Raw genomic sequence first — 13,993 nt, forward strand, 5'->3', positions numbered from 1 at the left:
GCACTCCAGCCTGGCAACAACAGCAAAACTCCATCCCAATAATAATAATAATAATAATAATAACTATATTGATTATGTATCAAAATTATTACATTTTAGATACAATGGGTTAAATAAGATACATGAATAAAATTGGTTGCCGCTGTTTTTGCTTTTTTCACATGGCTACCAGAAAATGTCAAATTACCTATGTGGTTTGCATTGAAAGCTTGTGTTATATTTCTGTTGGGCAGGACTGCCTTAGATCAAACTACCTGTGCCTTCATTGTGACTCCAAACCAAACCAGACCAGCAGGTGACAGCCCAGTGAATTGATTTCTACGTTACATTAACTACACTCTGACCTGGTGCTCTAGCTTAGACCAAAGTCTCCCAATCAATCCATCAGGCACCTCTTTCTGTCCCTTTTCTATTCCTTTCCCTCTTGGGATAGTCCAAGACACTGATTTTTATACCCAGTGAGTTTGTCAAGTAGCCTAAAGATATTTTTGAGGCAATGTATTGGGTAAAAAGAAACTGAAGTTGGAATCAGAAGAACTAATTTAAGAATTAAATTAAAATCCCAAATCACCTATTTTTTTTTTTTCTTTTAGAGATGGGGTCTCGCTCTGTCACCCAGGCTGATCTCAATCTCCTGGGCTCAAGCGATCCTCTCACCTTGGCCTCCCAAAGTGCTAGGATTACACGTCTGGTCCCGGATCACCTCTTCTCCACGAGGTGAGCTTGGGCGTGTTATTTCTCTGTGCAAGGAAACAGAACAGCACTAGCTTTAAAGCCTCACAGACCCGAGTTTGAAGACTGGCTCTGCCATTGACAAGCTGTGTGACACAGGATAAGCCACAACCCTCTCTGAACCTCAGACTCATCTTCAGTCTTATAGGGTTGGTGATGCATAGTGTGTAATATGGTTGCAAGAATGGAATAAGATGAAGGAGAACAAATGTCCAACCCAGCAACTGGCACATGGCAGGTGTGCGCTTAATCCCTGCATTCTTAGTGGGATCAGTATTCCCAAGAGAGTAAACATTGGTTTATGGGGAAGAAAATAAATCTTACTCTTTATGAATAAAGTACAGGTATAAAATACAATACATAAGCAGATGTACAATTTATCTGTGGAATTAAAATTTCATGGGGTATGTAGCTAATAAAGAATCTTTAGGGGAATGACAATGAAAAAAAGTTTGAGAAACATTGCCTTAATCTGACAGATGGGCCTCAGAGGTTGCTTTTCAGTTCCGTTCCTGCGGTTGTCGGAGTATAGGGCTGAAACTCCATGATTGAATTCAGCAAGTATTTTTGAGCGCCTACAATGGCCAGGCACTATTCTGGACCCTGGAAACGGACGGCACCCTCCAGGTACATGCTTCCCAGAGCTGGTCTCTGAGGTCCCCTGAGCCAGCCCCTGCCTCTGGGAAGATGACCTTAAATGGCAGCCTCAGTCAGGGGGGCAGGGTTTTAGAGGCCTCCTTATACCACCTTGAACAATGGGAATAGAAGTATCTGTCTCCTCAGGAGGAGATAAGATGGTGTATGTGAAACCTTGACATGGTTGGCATTCATTCATAAAATCAGAGCAGATACCTACACACACAGGCATAAATGAAAGATACTTTGAAGGCCGGGCGCGGTGGCTCAAGCCTGTAATCCCAGCACTTTGGGAGGCCGAGACAGGCGGATCACGAGGTCGGGAGATCGAGACCATCCTGGTTAACACGGTGAAACCCCGTCTCTACTAAAAAATACAAAAAACTAGCCGGGCGAGGTGGCGGGCGCCTGTAGTCCCAGCTACTCGGGAGGCTGAGGCAGGAGAATGGCATAAACCCGGGAGGCGGAGCTTGCAGTGAGCTGAGATCCGGCCACTGCACTCCAGCCTGGGTGACAGAGCGAGACTCCGTCTCAAAAAAAAAAAAAAAAAAAAAAAAAAAAAAGAAAGATACTTTGAATTACAGAAAAGTTAAGGTCTTTGCAAGTGAATGTAGGAATGCTGCCAGGCACACAGCGTGACTCTAGCCACAAACAAAGTGTTTCCAAGTCTGGAACTGTGTGGTCCTTGAAGGAGATATAAATGTTTCACTTGTTATATGCTGTGATTTTTGCGTACTTAGCAGTTTCTGGAGTCCATGAAAGTGGTTTGTTTTCTCTGAACGGGAAGTGCGTTTCCTCCAATCAAGTCGACCCGATTTGTTTGTTGCTTGTTGGACTCCCCACGGGAACACAAGGTCCCACAGAACACAGCAGGACGTGTCCTTGTTTTTTGTTTGTTTTGTTTTGTTTTGTTTTTGTTTTTGTTTTTTGTTGAGACAGAGTCTCGCTTTGTCGCCCAGACTGGAGTGCAGTGGCCGGATCTCAGCTCACTGCAAGCTCCGCCTCCCGGGTTCACGCCATTCTCCTGCCTCAGCCTCCCGAGTAGCTGGGACTACAGACGCCTGCCACCTCGCCCGGCTAGGTTTTTGTATTTTTTAGTAGAGACGGGGTTTCACCGTGTTAGCCAGGATGGTCTCGATCTCCTGACCTTGTGATCCGCCCGTCTCGGCCTCCCAAAGTGCTGGGATTATAGGTTTGAGCCACCGCGCCCGGCCGACGTGTCCTTGTTTACTGAGGAATCTCTGGGGCTCAGCACAGGTGTGCAGAAAGCATTTATTGAACTGAACAAACAGATTTTATAAGCCGGACCTTCTGTGGCGTTGGCCCGGGTAGCTACTTCAGCATGGGTACAAGCATCCTTTCTAAGCCAATTCCATTCTTTCACTCCTTCTCCCTTGTAGGATCAGAAATCCAAAACTAGCTTATCCTTTTGCAGATATTTCTTTCCATATTATTTCCTACACCAGAACAAAGGCTCTCTGTGTCTCACATTCGGAGGCTTGGATTTGAAGCCCTGTCTGTTCATTTTTCTCTCCAATTTTGTCACAGGTTGGGTAACTATCTGCTTGCTAGCAATGATGTGTTCATGCTCCCTGGATTCCTGATTGAGGTGGACAGAGAGGACAGGGGCAAGAGGATGAAAGAGGTTGAGGCAGACCAGCTTCTTTCTTATGAAATCTGGATGTTCAGGCTGGTAGCAGGGCCACCGCATGTGCCAATAGTCTTTAGCAGCTCATCAGGCTATAGAAGAAGTGCCTTTACTAACTTCAAGTCCAGCCTGGGAAACACAGTGAGACCTTGTCTCTCTCTGTCTAAAAAGAAGAAGAAGAGGAAGAAGAAGGAAGAGGAGAAGGAGGAGAAGGAGAAGGAGGAGGAGGAGGAGGAAGAGGAGGAGAAGAAGTTGTTCACAATTTTTGTTTATTCATTTACTTATTTTTGAGATGGAGTTTCACTCTTGTTGCCAGATGGGAGTGCAGTGGCATGATCTCGACTCACTGCAACATTTGCTTCCCAGGTTTAAGCAATTCTTCTGCCTCAGCCTCCCGAGTAGCTGGGACTACAGGCACCTGCCACCTCGCTCAGCTGATTTCTGTATTTTTAGTAGAGTTGGGATTTCACCATATTGGCCAGGCTGGTCTCGAACTTTTGACCTCAGGTGATCCGCCTGCCTCGGCCTCCCAAAGTGCTGGGATTACAGGCATGAGCCGTCGCACCCAGCCAAAATGCACAATTTTAAAGAGCTCTTTGGAAACAGAAAATGGCCTGCAACAGGCATCTTTTCTACATCCTATGTACTTTCTTCAATTGACCTTAAGCCAGTTAAGTGCCTCCTGACTTCACAAATAGATTTCATTCTTCGCGTTTTACAGATGCAGAAACTAAGGCCCTGATGAGTTCAGCAACTTGCCTAGATAACATATCCGGCCCAGCCACACTTTAGACCCAATTTCTGGCTCATGTTACTTTCCCAACATCATTCTCAGTCTTTCTCAGGAATAGACACTTGCCTGTTTCCAAGAGCAGTATTCCTGTCTCCCTATACAAGTCACTGATGATTTTATGATGCCCAAGAGGCAGATGATAGGAAGTCATGCCTGCAGGGAGAGAGGGCTGGGGCCCATGCCGAGGGGAAAGTCAGAAGAGGCTGTTGCAGCTGAAGTCTGAGGAGAAAGCTGGATGTGAGATAAAGCGTCTGTCCCTGTGCCACCGCCCCTGAATGGGGCCCTGTTAGCCCCGTCTGCTGAGGCCCAGGGCTCCGGCTTTATGGGTTGCCATGGCGACCCCTGGCCTTGACAACAGAAGTGCACTTGGCTGAGTGTGTCTTTGTGTCCCGGTTGAGTCTGCAGAGAAGCCAGCAGCTGGGGCTGCAGATGGGAAAGAAATGTCCCCAGCATCTGCCAGCACTTTTGTGTTGGTCCTAACGGCTGATAGGAAAATGAGAGGCAGGGTCTTTTCTAGAGAGATCTAGGGGGTCCGTTTCTAACCAATGATGCATGCAAAGAGTTCCTGTTCACAGGACCTGGGAAGCTGCGGAGTAGAAAGGTGAGTCAGACGCCATCTTCGTAGGCTGCTTGTTGAGTATTTACTGTTTATTCAATGATTGTTTGCAGCCAGGCACTGCTGTGGGGCTGGGTAAACAGCAAGGACCTCTGCCAGCCCACGAAATAGTTCCAATTGGTATTACTCCCATTTTACAGATCAGGAAACTGAGGCACAGAAAGGTTAATGTGCCTGAGGTTATATGGCAGGTCAGTGAGAGGCCAGGGATGGCTAGTCTGAGGGTAAGATCATTTTGAAGGATGCAAGATTGGGGAGACGCCGGGAAGAAGCAGTTTCTTTCTTTTTTTTTTTTTTTTTGAGACGGAGTCTCGCTCTGTCGCCCAGGCTGGAGTGCAGTGGCCGGATCTCAGCTCACTGCAAGCTCCGCCTCCCGGGTTTATGCCATTCTCCTGCCTCAGCCTCCCGAGTAGCTGGGACTACAGGCGGCCGCCCCCTCGCCCGGCTAGTTTTTTTTGTATTTTTTAGTAGAGACGGAGTTTCACCATGTTAGCCAGGATGGTCTCGAGCTCCTGACCTCGTGATCCGCCCGTCTCGGCCTCCCAAAGTGCTGGGATTACAGGCTTGAGCCACCGCGCCCAGCCAGAAGCAGTTTCATATCCAGCACCTCGCACTCCGCCTCCACCAGTGGCCACCACAGCCTTTTTTCTCCCTGTATCCCTGGGATGTTTGACCTCCAACTCCAAGGATTTGAGGATCACGCCGACCTGTGGTCGTATGCAGGACCCACCGTCCACCCTTTAAGGTAATTAACAGTAGTTCTCAGCCTCCGAGCCTCCAGAGCTCCCCCAATGCCCAGGTAACACCTGTGAGACTCAGACCTGCTTGGTCTGGGTGGAGCTTTGACACAAGGCTTAGCTTCTGGTGAGCGAGCATCAGGCGCAGTGAAGACTAGAAATTTCTGGCTTTTGAGCTCTAAGACCTTGAACAAGCCTTTTAGGCTTCTGAACCGGTTTTACAAGGCCAATCCTGCAGATCACCCGAAGGACCTATGGAAGGTCTATTGCGTGTAGTAGGTGAACAGTAAGTAAATAAACAGGAGCTGGTACTTTTACTATGATTATTCTTTCTCCAGAGCTAATTGCAAGAATTTGTTTCCACTTTCACCTGAATTCCTCTCACTTTACTGATTTTGACATTGAATTCGGCCTCTTAGCTCATTTAGCCCCTCCCCACAATGCACCAGACACATGAAGGAAGCAGAGAGAGCTAATTAGCATTTTAATCAAAAGAAAAGGGACGAGGAGAAGTGGGTGGGACTGAAGAGCTCACTATCTGGCTAGACCAGGGTTTTGACTTGTTTTGACTGAGACACACAGTAAAGAATAGAACTTACTTCAGGCCCACTGCACGGCTGAAACAAAAATTAGCAGCGTTTGCTACGTACCCTGACAATTCCTATTCTGTTTGATTTACTGATTGATTTAAATTTCTCTTTCAGTTCTGACCATGTCAAGGAAAGGGTCCCCATGCGATACCAGTCTGCCTTTAACACCTGTCTGCTCTCTCCCAGTCTCTAGAGAAAGGAGAGAGACAGGCCTGGGGCTGTAGCCTTGGGCAGTCAACTCTGTCTGGCTTTTAATTGAATAACTTGCTTTAATTTTATTATGTTCTTTTCCCAGTTGCCTTTGTAGCAAATAAAATTTGAGGGGGGAAGGTAGCAATTAGGTTTTTTTAATCTGTTACATTTTTCTTCATAGAGATGGAGTTTCACCATGTTAGCCAGGCTAGTCTCAAACGCCTGGCCTCAGCTGATCCACCTGCCTCGGCCTCCCAAAATTCTGGGATTACAGGCATGAGCCACTGCACCTGGCCAGAAGGTAGCAATTGGAAAGAATTCTAGGAAAATTACTTTTCTAAATTGAAAAAGCAAGTTGATTTCAAGAAAAATGTTAAGTATACACAAGTCATATGAGAAATAAGAGCTCAAAGGAAGGGTAGTGCATGGTTTGGGAAATGCACGGAGGAGATTGGGGGTCTCAGAGACCAGGAGGGCCAGCAGCCAACCTGCTGTCACTTCAGATTTTCAGCTTTCTCCAACCTCCTTGGTCACAACTTCATGGCATGCCAGTGCTCTGAAAGCACCTCCCTTCTCAATCAAGACTCCTTCGCCCGCTTGTTTCCCCAGATGTGCATATCCAGGGTCCAGCGGATTGCAAAGGGCCCGGTAGAATCAAACAGGGAGATATTAATGCCACTTCCAGGTAGGAGCAAGGCTTGGGAAAATGTTGTGGCAAATTCTCAGTAATGTAGAACTCTTAGCACGCTTGTCAGGTTTTTCTCAGAGTCCGAACGGGCCTTAGAAACAATGTGATCCAGCCAGGCAAGGTGGCTCATGCCTGTAATCCCAGCACTCTGGGAGACCAAAGCCAGCAGATCACTTGAGGTCAGGAGTTCAAGACCAGCCTAGCCAACATGGTGAAACCCCGTCTCTACAAAACATACAAAAATTAGCCAGGTGTGGTGGTGTGCACCTGTAATCCCCGCTACTCAGGAAACTGAGGCAGGAGAATCACTTGAACCAGGGAGGCAGAGCTTGCAGTGAGCCAAGATCACACCACTGCACTCCAGCCTGGGCAGCAGAGTAAGACCCCGTCTCTCAAAAAAATAAAATAAGAGCAAGAAAGGAAGCCAAGAGGCCATTTAGGATATCATTGCCTTCATCCAGGAGAAGGATGATGGCAAGAGTGTGTTGGAGACTTGCCCACAAGCAGGGATATACTGGAACCCTGGGCACCCAGCGCCCTTCTATCATCATTGATGCTTCAGACATCTATACTGAGAAGGAGAGCCTTCCCTTGTGGCAGCCTGCATCTGGGGTTTGCAGTGCAAGCCTGCAGGGAAAGTCTGCCTATCTGTGGGGCCTCTTTCCTTGGCAACTCCTGAAATCTCCAGGAATCTCAGACCATGGGGCTCTAGAATCAATGATTACATCTTCAGCAGAAAGTGTAAGACAGGAGCAAGTCAGGGACAGAGTAAATGCAAATGACTTGTGTGCCTATGATTGTCCAGGATGTGTTCATCCGTCTTCCCTAATTCCCAGCACAACCCTGCAGTGAGAGAGGCGCCACTGTCTCCAATCTACGAATCAGGAAACTGAGGCTCAGAGCGTTTTGTTTTTGTTAAACAAGTACCTAAGATAGGGCGGTGGTTTGGACCCAAGCTTTATATTATTATTATTATTTATTTATTTATTTATTTATTTATTTATTTATTTTGAGACAGAGTCTTGCTCTGTCACCCAGGCTGGAGTACAATCGCACAATCTCGGCTCACTGCAACCTCCACCTTGTGGGTTCAAGCAGTTCTCCTGCCTCAGCCTCCCAGTAGCTGGGATTACAGGCACCTGCCACCACGCCCGGCTAATTTTTGTGTTTTTAGTAGAGGCAGGATTTCACTATTTTGGCCAGGCTGGTCTTGAACTCCTGACCTCAGGTGATCCATCCGCCTCAGCCTCCCAAAGTGCTGGGAATCCAGGTGTGAGTCACCGTGCCCAGCCCCTAGCTTTATATTCTAAAACCCAAGCTCAAATGCCACCTCCATGCACAACCCACATATCCTCATTATCTCTTATGGTGCACATAACAGACATCACTAATCTATCACATTTTTTCCCCCTAAAAACCTGAAAGAGTGCTTCCTGCTAACAGGTCAAAAAATAATGAAAAATAAAAAATAAATTAAGTAAACCTAAAAGAGGCTGTAAAGTCTTTTTGTTGACTGCTCCAAATAGGCAATACTCATTGGCCAGCACTGGCATGTGTTGTAACATTTGTTTGCCATTTTAATACTGCACAGAAAATTAACTTCTCTTGACCAGGCATGGTGGTTCACACCTGTCATCCCAGCACTTTGGGAGGCCAAGGTGGGAGGATTGCTTGACCCCAGGAGTTTGAGATCAGCCTGGGCAACATAGGGAAACCCCATCTCTCCAAAAAAGAAATACAAAAATTAGCCAGGTGTGGTGGCATGTGTCTACAGTCCCAGCTACTCAGTAGGCTGAAATGGGAGGATCACTTGAGCCTGGGAGCCAGAGGTTGCCGAGATGGCACCACTGCACTCCAGCTTGGGCAACAGAGCCACACCTTGTCTCAGGAAAAAAAAAAAAAAAAAAAAGGTTGCAAGCTTGGGGTCCCACAACCTGTAGCAGGTGGAAATTCAAGAATAAGTCTGTGTGATCGGAGTGTGTCATTACTCTATGTGCACTTTTTTGCTCCTCTCTCTTCCCATCTATAAAAGAGAGCCAACTCCATAATAATCTTTTTCTTTTTCTTTCTTCCTTTTTTTTTTTTTTTTTTTTTTTTGAGATAGAGTCTTACTCTGTTGCCCAAGCTGGAGTGCAGTGGCACAGTCTCGGCTCACTGCAATCTCCTCCTCCCAGGTCCAAGCGATTCTCCTGTCTCAGCCTCCCAAGTATCTGGGATTACAGGCGCCTGCCACTGCACCCGGCTGATTTTGTATTTTTAGTAAAAATGGGGTTTCTCCACTTTGGTCAGGCTGGTCTCGAACTCCCGACCTCAGGTGATCTGCCCATCTCGGCCTCCCAAAGTGCTAGGATTATAGGTGTGAGCCACTGCACCTGCCTCTTTTTCATTTTTATTAAGATAAACATAATATTAACCTTTTTAAGTGAAAATTCTGACCCTTTTAGATCATTCCCAATGCTAAGCAGCCACCACCATCATCTAATTCCAGATGTTTTTCATCACCCCAGAGACCCTGGTAACCATTAAGCAGTCACCTCTTATTCCTCCCAGGCCCCTGGCAACCACTAATTTATTTTCTGTCTTTATGGATTTACCTACTCTTGAAGGTTCCTATAAATGGATTCATAGACTATAGGGCCTTTTACCTCTGCATTCATTCATATAGCATAAAAAATATTTTGAGATTTATCCATGTTGTAGCATGTGTCAGAACATCATTCCTTTTTATGACTGAATAATAGTCCATTGTAAGGATAGACCACGTTTTGCTTGTTCATTCATCCGTTGAGGGACATCTGGGTTTTTTCCACCGTTCAGTGATTGCGAATAGTGCTGCTATGCCTATTTGTTTGAGTCTCTATTTTTTTTTTTTTTTTTTTGAGACAGAGTCTCGCTCTGCCGCCCAGGCTGGAGTGCAGTGGCGTGATCTTGGCTCACTGCAAGCTCCGCCTCCCGGGTTCACGCCATTCTCCTGCCTCAGCCTCCCGAGTAGCTGGGACTACAGGCGCCCGCCACCTCGCCCGGCTAGTTTTTTTGTATTTTTTAGTAGAGACGGGGTTTCACTGTGTCAGCCAGGATGGTCTCGATCTCCTGACCTCGTGATCCGCCCGTCTCGGCCTCCCAAAGTGCTGGGATTACAGGCTTGAGCCACCGCGCCCGGCCTAGTCTCTATTTTCAATTCTTTGGGTTGATGCAAAGTCATTTACTTTTGCACCAACCTAATACTTAGGGGTGGATTTGCTGGGTCATGTAGTAGTAATTATATGCTTAACTTTTTGAGGAACTCGTAATTCTTAAAAGGCCATGACAACTCTAGGACTGAGGGTTTAGGAGCTAATCCCTGCCTTCTTCTCATCAACTCCCAACCCAGTAGGTGCTCTCCAATATACCTGCCTCGAGAGCCCCTCCCCAGCTCAATGACCCCAGCATCTCATTGACATGCTGAGTGCATGCTTCCTGCCCTCCCTGGGAGCCTGCCTAAACACAGACCCTTCTGTGTATTCTTTCTATTTTCTTTTATCTACCTGGGAGCCTGCCTAAACACAGACCCTTCTATTTATTCTATTTTCTTTTGTCTATCTCCCATTCAACCCCCAACTACCCTTCCCAGCCTCTGGTACCCATCCTTCTACTCTCTATGCCCATGAATTCAATTGATTTGATTTTTAGATCCCACAAATAAGTGAGAATATGCGCTGCTTGTCTTTGAGTGCCCGGCTTTTTTTAACATGATGATCTCCAGTTCCATCCATGTTGTTGCAAATGACTAGATCTCATTCTTCTTTTTTTTTCTTTTCTTTTCTTTTGCTTTTCTTTCTTTCTTCTTTCTTTCTTTCTTTCTTTCCTTTCTTTCTTTTCTTTCTTTCTTTTCTTTCTTTTCCTGAGACGGAGTCTCAATCTGTCACCCAGGCTGGAGTGCAGTGGCGCCATCTCTGCTCACTGCAATCTCTGCCTCCCAGGTTCAAGCAATTCTCCTGCCTCAGCCTCCCTAGTAGCTGGGACTACAGGCATGGGCTACCACACCCAGCTGATTTTTGTTTTTTGTAGAGATGGGGTTTCACCTTATTAGCCAGGCTGGTCTCAAACTCCCGGCCTCAGGTGATCCACCTGCCTCAACCTCCCAAAGTGCTGGGATTACAGGCGTGAACCACCACGCCCAGCCTGGATCTTATTCTTTTTATGGCTGAATCGTACTCTGTTGCGTGTATGAACCACATCTTCTTTATCCATTCATGTGTTATTGGACACTCAAGTTGCTTCCAAATCTTAGCTATTGTAAGCAGTGCTGCAACAAACATAGAAGTGCAGATATCCCTTCAATATACTGAGTTCCTTTCTTTTGTGTATTTACCCAGCATTGGGATTCCTGGATCATATGGTAGCTCAATTTTTAGTTTTTTGAGGAACCTCCAACTGTTCTCCATAGTGGTGGTACTAGTTTACATTCCCACTAACAATGTACAAGGGTGCCCTTTGCTCCACATCCTCCCCAGCATGTGTTATTGCCTGTCTTTTGGATATAAGCCATTTTAACTGGGGTGAGATGATAGCTCTTTGTAGTTTTGATTTGCCTTCTCTGATGATCCGTGATGTCAAGCACCTTTTCATATGCTTGTTTGCCGTTTGTATGTCTTCTTTTGAGAAATGTCTATTCAGATCTTTTGTCCATTTTTTGATCGAATTATGAGGTTTTTTTTTTTCTATAGAGTTGTTTGAGCTCCTTTGTATATTCTGGTTATTAGTCCCTTGTCAGGGGAGAAGTTTGTAAAAATTTTCTCTTGTTCTATGGGTTGCCTCTTCACTTTGTTGACTGTATCCTTTGCTGGAGCACAGACCCTTCTCGATGCACCTAGAGCAGCTGGGCTCCCTCCTCCCTTTGAGAAGGTCTCCAGAGGGTCCTATCAATCAAGATCAGCCTAGAAATTGTTGCCCGCGGTTGGCTCCAGCTGACCGCACCCTCACCTTCCCTCCCAGCGCTCTATGATTTCATACCACAACCACCCTTGCTATGCACCAGGATCCTTAGCTACTCCGTGTCGTCATACACCTCTGAGCACTTGCCTTATCCCTGTTTTCTTCTTTGCCTTCTGAAGTCTCCTAACTTTTGAAGGTGAGCTCAGGCAACAACTCCCTGACATTGTCATCCCAGCCAGAATGAATCTCCCCATGTTCCCTCAGCAGGTCACTCACACCAGCAAACTAGTCATGATTCTGTTCTATCTTACGCAGAATTTGTTGTTGACAGTGAACTGGAAAATTTTTATGTACATATCATGCTGGGTTATTTTAAGAAATTATTCACATGATGGGTAAAGCAGCGTAGTACATTAAATTCTTCCTTTTTTTTCCGCTCATAGTTCTCTGCCTCTAAATTATGAGCTTCAGAAAGAAAGCAATTTATCCATCTTAGTTTCTCCTAAGAGAAGTGATGCATTGGCCGGGAGCAGTGGCTCATGCCTGTAATCCCAACCTATTGGGAGAGTCCAAGATGGGAGGATCACTTGAGCTCAGGAGTTCGAGACCAGCCTGGGCAACATAGCAAGACCTCATCTCTACTAAAAATTTTTAAAATTAGCCAGGCATGATGGCAAATGCCTGTAGTCCCTGCTACTTGGATGGCCGAGATGGGAAGAATTCTAGAGCCCAGGAGATAGAGGCTGCAGTGAGCCCTGATCACCCCACTGCACTCCAGCCTGGGCGACAGAGAGAGACCCTGTCTGAGACAGAGAGAGAGAGATTGATTATATCTAAACGATGTAGTGCCTTGCTGATAACAGGTGCCTAATTAACTTTTGCTGATTGAATTAGTGGGCGGGAGGGAGTGAATGAATGACATTAACTCTTCCAATTGTTTGAAATATATTGTGCTAAGAATTAATGTCTAACAGAGATTAGATTTTGTTATAAGGTCAATTTTCAACTGCAGGCCACCAAAATGTCACCACGGTATACTTTCCAATGTGACATTTTGTGGTTGAAAGCGTGTGGGTTTGGCTCTCACTTTTGCAGAATATTCAAATGTTGAGTTATCTGAGATACTTGGATTTTCAAAAACATGTTTAATGGAAATTGAATTGTGTGTCGCCTCTGTGCTCCCTGTTTGAGACAAGTGGTTTTAAAGGAAAGACATCAACTGCACTTTCTACATAGTTACTGTGTTGCTAAATTAATAGGCTTGCATTGAGTCCTATACGCTGGGATAGAAAAAAAAATTACATAGTTACTGTGTTGCTAAATTAATAGGCTTGCATTGAGTCAGATATCCTAGAATAGAAAAAAAAAAAAATCCATTGAGTTATTAAGAAAAGAGTTCGGGCCATGCGCAGTGGCTCACTCCTGTAATTCCAGCACTTTGGGAGGCTGAGGCGGGTGGATCGCAAGGTCAGGAGACTGAGAACCTCCTGGCCAACATGGTGAAACCCCATTTCTACTAAAAATACAAAAATTAGCTGGGTGTGGTGGTGCGTGCCTGTAATCCCAGCTACTAGGGAGGCTGAGGCAGGAGAATTGCTTGAACCAGGGAGTCAGAGGTTGCAGTGAGCTGACATCACGCCACTGCACTCCAGCCTGGCAACAGAGTGAGACTTCGTCTCAAAAAAAGAGTTTGGTTTCTCAGTTAATTCATGACCACACTTTCCAAGCCCATACTTTCTCAAAAAGTTTCCTCTGATGAAAAGCAATAACATTTATTCTGTGAACTAGGTCATTTTTATTCATGAAGCCTCATATCAACAATAGCTAGGGGCCGGGCACGGTGGATCATGCCTCTAATCTCAGCACCTTGGGAGGCCAAGGCAGGCGGATCACTTGAGCTCAGAAGTTCGAGACCAGCCTGCACAACGTGACAAAAACCTGGCCCTACTGAAAATACCAAAACTAGCTGGGCATGGTGGCTTTTGCCTGTAGTTCCAGGTACTTGGGAGGTGGGAGGATGGCCTGAGCCTGGGAGAGACAGAGGTTGCAGTGAGCCAAGATTACACCACAGCACTCCAGCCTGGGTGACAGAGGCAGACCCTGTCTCAAAAACAAGAACAAAAACAGCTAGGTGTTTTTTTTATTATCTGTATTAACTGATGTTACAATGCATGGAGGCAGGAGCTTTGGGGTCAGACAGTCTCAGGTAAGCCTATGACTGAGGCCACATGGCATAACCTCTCAGAGCCTCCCTTTTATCATCTCTGAACAGGGAGATACCCTACTTCAATAGATGGTTGAGCAAAGTGAGGGGAGTAATGTACCCTTCAGAACGTCTCACACAGACTGGGCACCGTGGCTTATGCCTATAACCCCAGTACTTTAGGAGGCCAAGGTGGGAGGATCACTTGAGCCCAGGCGTTTGAGACCAGCCTGGGCAACATAGC

The 13,993-nt window shown here is 46.1% G+C and overlaps 1 protein-coding gene across 5 annotated transcripts in view; it reads left to right on the top strand.

Annotated features, from left to right (window-relative positions):
- The window catches only part of LOC105467801 (4-aminobutyrate aminotransferase), a 102,701-nt gene that overhangs the window by 38,923 nt on the left and 49,785 nt on the right, over positions 1-13,993 (top strand). Inside the window, exon 1 of one of the 5 annotated variants that reach the window (XM_071084102.1) lies at positions 699-717. The exons of 3 other annotated variants lie outside the window; for them this stretch is intronic. The gene's annotated coding sequence lies outside the window, so the exon portion shown is untranslated. Of the gene's footprint in view, positions 1-698; positions 718-4,186; positions 4,411-13,993 lie in introns of those variants that run through there. One more of the 5 variants, XM_071084099.1, reaches the window with a different exon arrangement.

Source organism: Macaca nemestrina, chromosome 18, assembly GCF_043159975.1.
Source record: "Macaca nemestrina isolate mMacNem1 chromosome 18, mMacNem.hap1, whole genome shotgun sequence".
NCBI classification, from domain to species: Eukaryota; Metazoa; Chordata; class Mammalia; order Primates; family Cercopithecidae; genus Macaca; species Macaca nemestrina.